Source organism: Mastigoproctus giganteus, chromosome 4 (assembly GCF_048544385.1).
Source record: "Mastigoproctus giganteus isolate SK-2022 chromosome 4, ASM4854438v1, whole genome shotgun sequence".
In the NCBI taxonomy this organism is placed as follows: domain Eukaryota; kingdom Metazoa; phylum Arthropoda; class Arachnida; order Uropygi; family Thelyphonidae; genus Mastigoproctus; species Mastigoproctus giganteus.
In genome coordinates, this window is record NC_143578.1 from 3,100,296 (window position 1) to 3,112,688 (window position 12,393).

Genomic DNA, 12,393 nt, shown 5'->3' on the forward strand with positions numbered 1-12,393 from the left:
GAGTTGGAAGAAATTACGAGAATGAAGTTTTATCAACTGACAACTCGTTTCGAAACACATTTAGCGCGAAAGCAACAAACTTCACACAGCGCCACTCCCTGCACGTGAACAAATACATATACATAAGTAAATATGTAAATCAGAGAGTCTTATAATGGGAGATTTTAATTTTACAGATATTGACTGGAATTTGGGAGCTGGTCACTCACACACTAGCAAGGCTTTTGTGGATTTATTGGATGATTGTTTTCTACATCAGCATGTTCGGGAGGCAACCAGACGGAGTAATACTCTTGATTTGATTATCAGCAGTGATTCTTCATGCTTTAAGAATCTGCAGATAAATGAACCACTAGGTGGCAGTGATCAAAGTGTGCTGAAGTGGGATTTACTCAAAGAGGTAACTACCATTAGGGGTAAAGGGAAGGGTTATTGCTTTCGTAAAGGCGACTACGATGGACTGAGACATTATTTAAATTCTATACAGTGGGACCAACTGATGATCTTACGAACAGCAAATGCAAAATGGGAAGCATTCAAAGAACTTATCTTGGAAGCTACTAGGCTTTACATACCAACTAAGAAATATTGTTCAAGGTTTAGGCCTAAATGGATGTCAGATGAACTGATGAGGCATATGGCAGAGAAGAAACATGCATGGGATACATACAAATTAACACATGACACAGAAGCCTATGATAGATACAAGTTGATCTGTAACCAAGTTACAAAGGAGGTTAGGCAGGTGAAGGCAGATTACGAGAAATCTTTGGCAAGGGATGCAAAGGAAAGCAGCAAAGAGTCCTTTACTTATGTAAACTCTAGAAGGAAGGGGATGAATCAGATTGGTCCACTTGATATCGATGGTTCAACTGTTGATGATCCTGCTCAGGTAGCTAACAAACTAAATGAATATTTTGCATCGACGTTCACACATGAGGAGTTATTCAGGAAGGAGAATGACGTAGGTAAAGTAAACATTGGCAGTGAGCTAGATGATTTTGTAATAACTGAGAGGAAAGTGGAGGAGAGATTGTTGAGGATAAACATAAAAAAGGCACCTGGGGTGGATGGGATCTATCCAGTTATATTAAAGGAGGCAGCAGAGGAAGTAAGCAAACCCTTAGCCATAATTATGAGAGCTTCCTTGGACTCAGGGGAGGTACCCACAGACTGGAGATGTGCAAATGTGACCCCAATTCACAAAGGAGGATCAAAGGCTGACACAAGCAATTATAGACCTGTGAGTTTAACTTCTGTTCCAGGAAAATTAATGGAGGCACTAGTTAAAGAAGCACTGCAGGATCATTTAGACAAGACTTCAGTTATAGCTCGGACACAGCATGGTTTTGTTAAGGGGAACTCTTGTCTGACCAATTTGATTGGATACTATGATGCAGTCACAAAGGAACTGGATGCAGGGAATAACTTTGATATTATATACTTGGATCTTAGAAAACCTTTTGATACTGTTGCACATGGAAGATTGCTGCACAAATTGGAGCAGTGTGACATTGGAGGAAAATTGCTGCTATGGATAAAGGGGTGGCTGAGTGGGAGAAGACAGAGAGTGGTAATCAATGGACACTGCTCGTCGTGGACTAATGTTATTAGTGGAGTCCCTCAGGGCTCCGTGTTGGGTCCATTATTGTTTTCTGTATTCATAAATGATATTGATGATGGTATAGCAAGCTTAATGCCCAAGTTTGCAGACGATACAAAGGTAGGCAGGGTTGTCAAGGACACTACTGACACTATGCTGCTGCAATAGGATCTGGAAAGGTTGAGCAGATGGGCTGAGAGGTGGCAAATGAAGTTTAACATTGACAAATGTAAAGTACTACACATGGGAAACAGCAACCCCAGAGCAAAGTATCAACTATGTGGTATTACACTGACAGTGGTAGAGAATGAAAGGGACCTGGAGATGGTTGTGCAGGCAGATATGAAGTTCTCTGAGCAGTGCAGACGGGCTGCAAGAGTAGCTCATGGTGTATTGTCAATGATATATAGGAATTTTTCTAGCAGGGATAAAGGGGTGATTATTCCCTTTATAAGGCAATGGTCAGGCCACACCTAGAATACTGTATACAGGTCTGGAGGCCTCATTTCAAGAAGGAACTGCTGCTGGAACGAGTGCAGATTAGGGCAACAAGATTAGTGAATGGAACAAAGGGGTGATCTTACGAAGAAAGGCTTAAGTTTTGCAAATTACAGTGTCTGGAGACTAGGCACCAGCGCGGTGATCTGATAGAGGTGTATAAAGCATTGAATGGTTTGAGCATGCTCAATTCTGATGGGATTCTTCCTCTCGCTCAGAGTAATCACCTGAGAGGGCATAAATTCAAATTGAGGAAAGACAGATGTAGGATAGACGTGCGGAAATTTGCCTTTAGCCAGCGAGTGGTTGGTTGGTGGAACAGACTTCCATCCCTTGTGGTGGAGGTTGATAGCCTAAATAAGTTTAAGGCTCAGCTGGACAGGTATTTTGAACGAACAGAGGGGTGAAGTGGAAGTGTTTTTTTTTTTTTTTTTTTTTTTTGGCTGATGCTGCATAAGCTTGCTTTCTTGCATCAAATGCCTCTACTAATGCTAATGCTAAATACATGGGCTATATTAGGGTAACTAAGAGTAGAAACAGGTGCATGTACACAAATGCTAGGAGTATAGTTAATAAATTTGATGAGCTTGAAGTGCTAGTCAAGACATCAAAGGCAGATATTGTTAGGATATCAGAGACCTGGTGTCACGCAGACATAAGCAGTGCAGAATTGGAATTCGGGGAGAACAATCATAATGTGTACAGAAAGGATAGACATTAGAGGAAGGGAAGAGGGATTGTGCTGTTAGTTAAGAAACATATAAAATCTAAGGAAGTGCATCCAATTGATGTTGGTGCACAATGGAATGTTGAGTCTGTTTGGTGTGACATAAACACTGGGAAAGGAAAAATGAGAGTAGGTGTGTGTTATAGGCCTAATGAATCTGATGAGTATAATGAGCAATTGTTCAGAGAAATAGATTGGGCCAAGAAATCAGAGTGTCTTATATTGGGGGATTTTAATTTCCCAGACTCTGACTGGAATTTGTGGATTGGTGACTCGCACACAAGCAATGCTTTTGTGGATTAATTGGATGATTGTTTTCTACAGCAGCAGCATGTTCAGGAGGCAACTAGAGGGAGTAACACTCTTGATCTGATTATCAGTAGTGATTCTTCACGCATTAAGAATCACATTAAGATAAAGGGACCACTAGGCAGTGATCACAGTGTGCTGAAGTGGGATTTACTCAAAGAAGTAACTGTCATAATGGAGTTTTAATTTATTCCTATTAATTGTTTCTACCCCCCCCCCCCCTTTTTTTGCATATTTCTTATTACAAAATTATCCTTCTTTTAGTACTCCTCTATTCCTTTGTTAAGCCCACTTAATAATGATTTCTACAGAATCTTTTACTTGTAATATTCAATTATTAACTCCATTATAACGAAGCATAGAAGTACATAAAACTCTCACAAAGTTCTACTGAGCTGTCTCTTAAAATAACCTAAATTATAAACAGAGGAGTCTTACACTACTAGCTTGGACATAAATCACACGCCTTTAGTGATATTCACGCTTATGGGTGTCAGCAGTTGTGCCAAATATGGAAATGCGCTTGGTACTTCGGGTAGTCGCCAGACAGGGCCGGACAGAGATTGCGAGAGTAGGAGGACATTGCGATCATTCCTTTTCCATCACGTGCCGTCCAGGTGCATGAGACGAGCACTGGAGATGCCAATCATATCTGACATTTATGTAAACTATGGAGGAATTTCTCCCTTTAAAAACTGGGTCCTGGGAGACCCAAGGAGTTAGAACAGAAACGAACAGTAAAACGTCCAATAGAGCCGAGAGTGGAGAGTGTCGGGAGGTGTGGCTGAAGCAGTTTTTGACCATAGTGCGCGAAAAATGTCCTGATAGTATTTTTTTGTGGTATGGGGTCTGTGTCGTCACCAAGGAGAAGGCCGCCGCCCAGTTACAGCAGATGAAGGTGCCCATGAGAGCAGTGGCGGATTTAGCACTTGAGAGGCCCCAGGCGCAATTCAATTTTGAGGCCCCAGGCGCATAGTGACATAGTGTTTTTTGACAGGCGGCACCGGTGCTTTCGCACAACTCCGCATTTGAATCTCTTGTGAAGTAAGACAGTACTGTCAAGGCCAGATAGCATATGTTAGTGTATGTTCATGTTTGCTTAGTGCGGGTTATATTGTTCATCTGGTCGCTTAGCCTAGGGTCTGTGCAACACCACAGACTGCTAGTTACCGTCACTGGCACTGGGAGCCGGAGCAGGTAAGTGGGAAGAGAACTCTGGCTGGCCGAACCTGGGGTTAGCCTGAGCTTCCCAGGAAGAGCCAAAAAAAAAAAAAAAAATAAATAAATAAATAAATAAAAATATAAAAAACATATATATATATATAATAATAAATAAAATAAAAATAAAATTTAAAAAAAGAAAAAATAATAATAATATAATAAAAATAATAATAAGAAGAAAAAAATAAGAAAAAATAAATAAAAAAAAATAAATAAAATAAATACATAAAAAATAATAAATAAATAATAAAAAATAATAATAAAAAAATAAAAAAATATATATACTTATATATATATTAAAAAAATATATATATATAATAAAATAATAAAAAAAATAATTTTTTTTCTTTTTTTTTTCCTCTTTGAAATAGGAGAAGGGGTGAGAGATTGAGGAGAAGAAAGAAGGTAAGCAGAAGAAAGAGAGCGAGGTACGGTGGGCTCCCCCCTATTGGGGGGAGCCCACCCTACCTCAGGAGGAAGAGAAAAGATTGTGAGGTCAAGTGACCCACAAGGTCAGGTTGCCTAATAGCATGACCCTGCATTTGAAAAGTCAAATGCCAGTCCCACTCCCAGAGGAGTATTTATGTAAGTTCCTACACAGCTAGGAAAATCAGTATTTTCCTACACCTCGAAGAGAAGAGGTGCCAGCAAGTGAGTGGGTCCCACATTGGGCAAGAGCCCAGTGTCAGCAATTTAATCTTCAGCCAAGGGTTACTTGTAGAGGACTTGGATAATCTTCTCCTCTCTCTCTCTCTCTCTCTCTCTCTCTCTCTCACACACACACACACACACACACACACACACACACACACACATACACACACACAGGGTAACTCAGAAATTTTTTTTGGCTGGTGCAGCATAAGCCTCAGGCTTCCTTGCACAATATGGCTAATAATAATAATAATAATAATAATAATGAGAGGAGGCACATGGATTTATGAAGCTTAAGGATCGCTTGGAGTTCTTGTGTCTATTGTAGAAAAGTCCTCTTTTGGGTTGGTGGGTTTGTCAGATAGCTTCCTTTGTGAACAGGATATTGATCTTTATCCTGTTAGGTCAGGATAAAGATCAATATCCTGTTGGTGTTTTCTGTGAATTGAGTTTTGGGTTCATTATAAGATGGGGGTGCGCTGAACAGTTTGCTGTAGGTGACTTTGACGCATTTCAAATACAGTCTGGGCAAAAAGTAGTGAAGGCTTTGTAGTTGGTTTCGTCAGTTATGTAGAGATGTTCCTGCCCACTGGATATATTTCCAGTTCTGGTAATTAGGAGACTTCTAGGTAAATCATAAAGAGGGCAATCATACATGAGGTGAATCCAGTCTTCATTGTCACCGCATGTGGAGAGAGGAGAATCGGTGAGACCCAGGGCATGCAGCTTGGCCCGAAACGATCCATGACCAGTGAGGAAGAACGAGACGTGAAGGCCTGGTGAGTACCATGGAGGAGGTTTTGGTGCAGTTATCATAACTTGTGGAAGAAATCTTTTAGTTGTTTCACCTTTGGCTGTTGCTCCCAAGATCTTTGCCAATGCTGGTAGAGCTTAGAGTAAATCTGTTTCATTTCGTTTTTTGGATCATTAACTAAATCTAGTGTTATATCCAGAATGGTGGTTGGAATTCCTCTCTTTATGCGGTATGAAAGTCCGCGACGAATAACCTCCAGGTCCAGAGGAAGAGTACCTGCTAAGACCTGCGGGGCAGGATTACTGACTGTGCGGCAAGCTCTAGTCACGGTGAGTAGGATATTGCGTTGAATTGTATGTAGTTTTGCTTTATTACGTGCAATGATGGCACGAGGGAACCATATGGCTGCATCATAGCACACAGCTGGTAGGAAGATGGTTTTGTAAAGTAGCATGAGAGTTCTACTCTTCAAACCCCAGTCTGCTCTGCTAATTCTTACGATCATGGCAGTATAACGACGTATTTTGTTTGAGTGGTAATTATGATGAGGTAGAAATGTTAATCGGGAGTCGAAGGTTACTCCTAGATATTTTAGTTCTGTTTTGAGTTCAAATGTCTGCCCAGAGATTTTAATTTGGGGCGGTCTTCCTATGTCCAAGGATCCTTTGAGGAGGATAGTCTTCGTTGTCCCAGGCGCAATTCAATTTTGAGGCCCTCCCCTCTAAATATTTTCGGTACCACTACAGTGTGCATTCTACGCGCACGTTTTTACTATAGCACGCGCTCTAGATTTGGTGTTGTGGTTTTCATCATTTTGGTTGTGCAATTCTTTCATACATATTTTAACTAATATTTAAATGAAAAAATGGCACAAATAAGCATTAATGATAATACGTATTCTACTTCAGATTCACTTAGTTCGCATAGATATTTCATATAATATGTAGGGATATCCGCATAAGAATTTACTACCTTCTCATATTAGATTATAGTTTTATTCAGTAACGGTAATAATGATGAGTGTAAAAATTAAAAATGAAACAATTTTATTATTTTTTTGAGACCGGAGATTCGAGGCCTCCTCTATTTAAGAGGCCCCAGGCGCGTGCCTCGTGCGCCTGTGCGGAAATCCGCCACTGCATGAGAGGACAAGGGAGCAAGAGAAGAGAATGGGGTAAGTGAGAATCCCTTTTCATAAGTGTGAAAGGATTGTGAGGAAATCATAACTGAACAGAAAATATTCATGTTAATTCTTACCCATAAGGAACGATAATTTCTTCCTAAGAATATATATTTCTTCTTAATGTTATGCCTAGTATATCTTGTGTTTCTTAGTATTCTGATAACTTAATAGATATCGCTAATGAATTTATTTTTCCAATAACGCGTTTTAAATGTAAAGCGGACAATGGCTATTTATGTGAAATTACTATAATATAGGCACAAACGATTGACCACTATAACTAATTATTATGTTGACTTATCCTCGTAAATGTAGCATATGTTATACTAGAATCCTCATGTCTTTAATCTTCTTTGATGGAAGATGTGATGTATGTTTGTTTATTAATTTCTTATATTAAATGTTTTGTTTGAAATAATTGTCTCTCTCTGTGCTGTAATGTAATAACTAGATCGTTTGTATAGCTTAGCTTAATTTTCAGCATCACCTCATAGTAATCGGCTTAGCTGGTGGAGAGTTTTACCACATACATAGTGGTTATAGGATTCTAATAATTTACAGGGATTATGGGTTTAAAAACTAAGTTATGGGCTATAAAAATTTTCTTAAGAAAGGAAAGTGCACCTTCCATTCTATGGTTGCCTAATTAAATTAAATTAAATGAAGAAAAATAGAAGCTAATAGCCGCGCACGAGCGACTTTCGAAATCGTCATCAGTTAGCTATAGTGGGGGGGGAAGAGAGCGCGCTTGTGCTATATACGGGTTGGGTTTCCCGAAATGCATTTCAGTGCACGTGGAAACTTAATACGTGCTAAATTCCAAATGGGGGAGAAATTGGTGGGAATCTTTTTGTTTAACACGTTGAGTGATGTATGGCGCTTAAACCATTCGATGACGAGGGCTTCGTTTTCAAGGATTTTGTAGCTGGAATTTATTTTGACTACTGTGATAGCTGACTCGATGAGTGGGTTATGATGATGAGATTTGACGTGTTGTGTTAGTTCTGTACTTGTTGAATTAGATTTGAAGCTATTAAAGTGGTAGTATGAACGCGTGTTGGAAATTTTTGATGTCCCGAATTTTGCTGTTGTACTTCCTATGTAACATGCTTGGCAATCTGATTGGCATTTAATCAAATATATAATGTTGTTATGGTCTTGTGTTTCGTACTCGTGTGTTGTCTTGTATGAATTGAATTTGGAACTTAATTTGTTATAGATGTGAATATTAATTTGATATCTGTATTCTTAAAAATTTGTTGAAGTCTTCTAGCGTATTATTGCTGATATGGGAGCGCAATAAGGGGTTTATGTATCTTATTCTTATTCACGTGATTAATGATTTTGCTTGGGTTATTAGTGTTATTATGAACTTTGGTGATGGTTTCTTTTATTAGTTTTAATGGGTATTTTCTGTCGATGAATTTTTTGGTGTGGTATTGTAATTCTACAGATAGGTTTGTGTGCGGCTATATTTTACAGCGTTGTATATCTGGTTGTATAGAACTGCTTTTTTGATGTATAGAGGGTGGTGTGAGTGGTAATGTAAGAATCAACAAGTACAGAACTGCAGGTGGTAGATGACTCATCAACCGGTGCAATACACCACTTTGCTTATTGGAGGGTTGAAGTGGTGAAACCCATGTTTAGTCTTTAGAGCAAAGTTTCCGGCAACCCCGCCATACTTCTCTTTCAATCCATGCACGGTACTAAGTACTATCGGTTTTGATACCTTTCGTGTTTGCGGTTTTCATAAAGTAGCACACTGTTCAGAAATGAAGTGCACTGATGGTGAAAAGCATTAGGAGCACCTGAACTCCCTATCTTCATTTAGCATCACACTGGGGCCGCACCCTAACACTGGCTAATTCACCCCCCCCCGGATATCTAGCGTCGTAACCCCGTAATCTGGCCATCACCCTCCCGCCTTACATTACTACTATCAGGAGTAAAGAGAAGAGTTTTTGCTTTCGAAAAGATGATTACGGTAGTCTGAGACAGTATTGAAATTCTATACGGTGAGACCAACTGATGATATTACCAACAGCAAACTCAAAATGGGAAGCATTGAAAAAAGAACTAATCTTGGAAGCTACTAGGCTTTTTAAAAACTAACAAATATTGTTCAAGATTTAGGCCTAAATGGATGTCAGATGAACTAATTAGACATGTGGCAGAGAAGTAAAATGCATAGGAGACATAAAACTTAACAGGTAACAGAAGTCTATGATGATTATAAACTGGTCTGTAACCAACAGACCAGTTTACTACAGACAGATCTAGCAAAGGATGCAATGAAAAACAGCAAAGAGTTCTTTACTTATGTAAACTAGAAGGAAGAGGATGAATGAGATTGGGCCACTAGATATCGGTGGTTAAACTGTTGATGACCCTGCTAAGGTAGCTAACAAACTATATGAATATTTTGCATCTACATTCACATATGAGGAGTTATTTAGGGAGGGGAATGCCAGAGGTGTATTAAACTCTGGCAGTAAGCTAGATAATCTTGAAATAACTGAGAGTAAAGTGGAGGAGAAATTGTTGAAGATAAACATAAGCAAGGCACCTGGGGGTGGATGGGATTTATCCAGTTACATTAAAAGAGGCGGCACAGGAACTAAGCAAACCATACGCCATAATTATGAGGGCATCATTGGACTCAGGGGAGGTCCCCACGGACTGGAGATGTGCAAATGTATCCCCAATTCACAAAGGGGGGGGGATCGAAAGGTTACCCCGAGTAATTACAGACCAGTTAGTTTAACTTCTGTTCCGGGTAAAATAATGAGTCACTGGTTAACGATGCATTGCAGGATCATCTAGACAAGACTGCAGCAATAATTCAGACACAACATGGGTTTGTTAAGGGGAAGTCTTGTCTGACAAATTTGATTGGATATTTGATGTGGTTACAAAGGAACTGGATGCAAAAAATAATTTTGATCATATACTTGGATTTCAGGAAAGCTTTTCACACTGTTGCGTATGGAAAAGTACTGTACAAATTGGAGCAGAATGGTATTAAGGGTAAAAAAAAAATTAAATTACTGTCTTAGGGTTACCCGTAAATGAAATTACATTAACCCGTATTCGTGTCTGTAAATTGCGTGTGTTCTCTGGTCGATTTGCCTGTTTTGCTGGACGAAAAAACCTCAGTTTCTGAGGGAAAAAACCTTGCTATCTACGCCTGAGACTGACTAACTCAGCCACGGAGTGAAAAAAGCCCACTAAAGTTCCTCCCGTCATCGACGGGATTCGAACCCGGGCCTTTTCCACCCGGTGTGGGGAGGACGGTGGCGGTACCACTGTGCTACCCACGCAGACGGTATTAAGGGTAAAGTAAAGTGCAGCCATTATTAACCCACTACAGGATGGAAGCCTCCTCAACAATTCATGCTAAGGGAAATGAACCATAATCTGCCACGCTGGTCCAGTATGGGTTGGCAGATCGACCGTATTCAGCAGTCAGGGGCTTGAACCCCGGTCTACTCAAATAGCGTGTGCTACTGCACTCCCGCTCCTGCCCACTCGGCTACGGAATCTCAGTTATCAGTTGATTCAACTACTGCTCATCTCAGATGCCCAAATTATTCGCCGTATGATTCCTTTCGCCTCAAAGGTGGTACTTGTGCATATGTCCATTCTGATATTCCCTGTCAGAGAATTGGCAATTTGGAATCTCCTCTCTTTGATCTTCTCTGGCTTAAAATCTCTCTAACTCATTTTGTCCAATTCATCTGTTGTCTCTACCGTTCTCCCAACTCCACTAATCACTTGGAGCTCTTTGACTTCCTCTCTTTGCAACTTGACTTTCTCCAGTCCAACTTACCTAACAGTGAGGTAATTTTCCTTGGTGATTTTAATGTTCACAACTCCAGCTGGCTGCCGTTTTCTAGTCACACCGACCCAGCAGGTCGAGATGCTGAGGCTTTTGCAATTACTAATGACCTAGCACAGATTGTTCATTTACCTACAAGAATACCGGACAATCCTAATCATACAACCAATATGCTTGATGTTTTTCTCACAAACAACCCGTCTAAGTACACGGGCGAAGTGAGAGGTCCTTCAGTCACTTCAGATCACAACTTGGTGATTGTCTCTTCCCCAATGGAACATTTATCTCATGGCTATTCCCAACCTCGTGTTGTTTGGCATTACAAGAATGCAAAATGGGATGACCTGCGAGACTTCTTTTCTTCTTTTCTCTTGGTCTGATTACTGTTTCAAAACTTCTGATGTCAACCTTTGCTCAGATCGTGTCAGTGAAATTATTCTTGCAGGAATGGAATCCTTTATCCCACACTCACTTTAAAATCTCGTCCTTTATCTAAACCTTGGTTTTCCAATAAAAGGCTGTCCAAGAGAAGAATGTTGCTTATCGTAATTGGCTTGTTTCTAATTCTTCAGTTTCATTTTCTGCCTACACCAAAGCTCGCAACAGTTGTAAAGCAGTTATTAATCAGTCCAAACTAGAGTTTGACCAGGCTAAGGATAGAAATCTTGCTTCTTGCCCTAATGGTGGCCGAGCATTCTGGTCTCTTGTCAAAGCTATTTGCCGCAACTTTTGCTCATCTCTGCTCCCACCTCTATCCAAACCAGATGGTTCTGTTGTAACTTCAGCCAAGGATAAAGCTAGCACCCCATTTTTCTTCCAGCTCATGTATTAATGATCTTGGTAAAACACTCCCACCATTCACAACACGCTCCATTCAGTGCCTCCTGTGGTCTTCCATCAAAAGGATATCAGAAGGATTTTGATGAATCTTGATGCTAAGAAAGCTCCAGGTCCTGATGGTATTTCTCCACTTGTTTTCAAAACCTGTGCTCCTGAACTTACTCCTATTCTTTGCCACCTTTTTTCACTTTCTTATTCCAAAGGTGTTTTTCCTTCTGCTTGGAAATTTGCTCATATCCAGCCAGTTCCTAAAATGGGTGACAAATCCCTCCCATCCAATTATCGTCCCATTGCAATTACTTCTACTCTTTCTAAAGTAATGGAGAAATCAATTAACCGCCAACTCTTAAACTACCTAGAAACCTTCCGTCTGATCAATGATCGCCAGTATGGATTCCGTCAGTGTCGATCCACTGGTGATATTCTGGCTTATGTTACCCATTTATGGACTAATTCAATGGAAAAGTTCAATGAAACACAAGTAGTTGCTCTTGACATCTCAAAGGCTTTTGATCGTGTTTGGCATGAAGGTCTTCTAAACAAGCTTCCATCTTATGGTTTGCCAACTGTTTTTAGTAATTGGTTATCCAGTTTTTCTCTCTGATCGCTCACTTAGGGTGATGGTAGATGGCAAATGGCAAAAAGGATTCTTCTGCTCCTATGGTTATCTTTAGTGACACTCCGATTTCTAGGCAAAATGATATATCTCTTTTGGGGATTACCCTGACTTCTAATCTCTCTTTGCACAAGCACATTACAAATA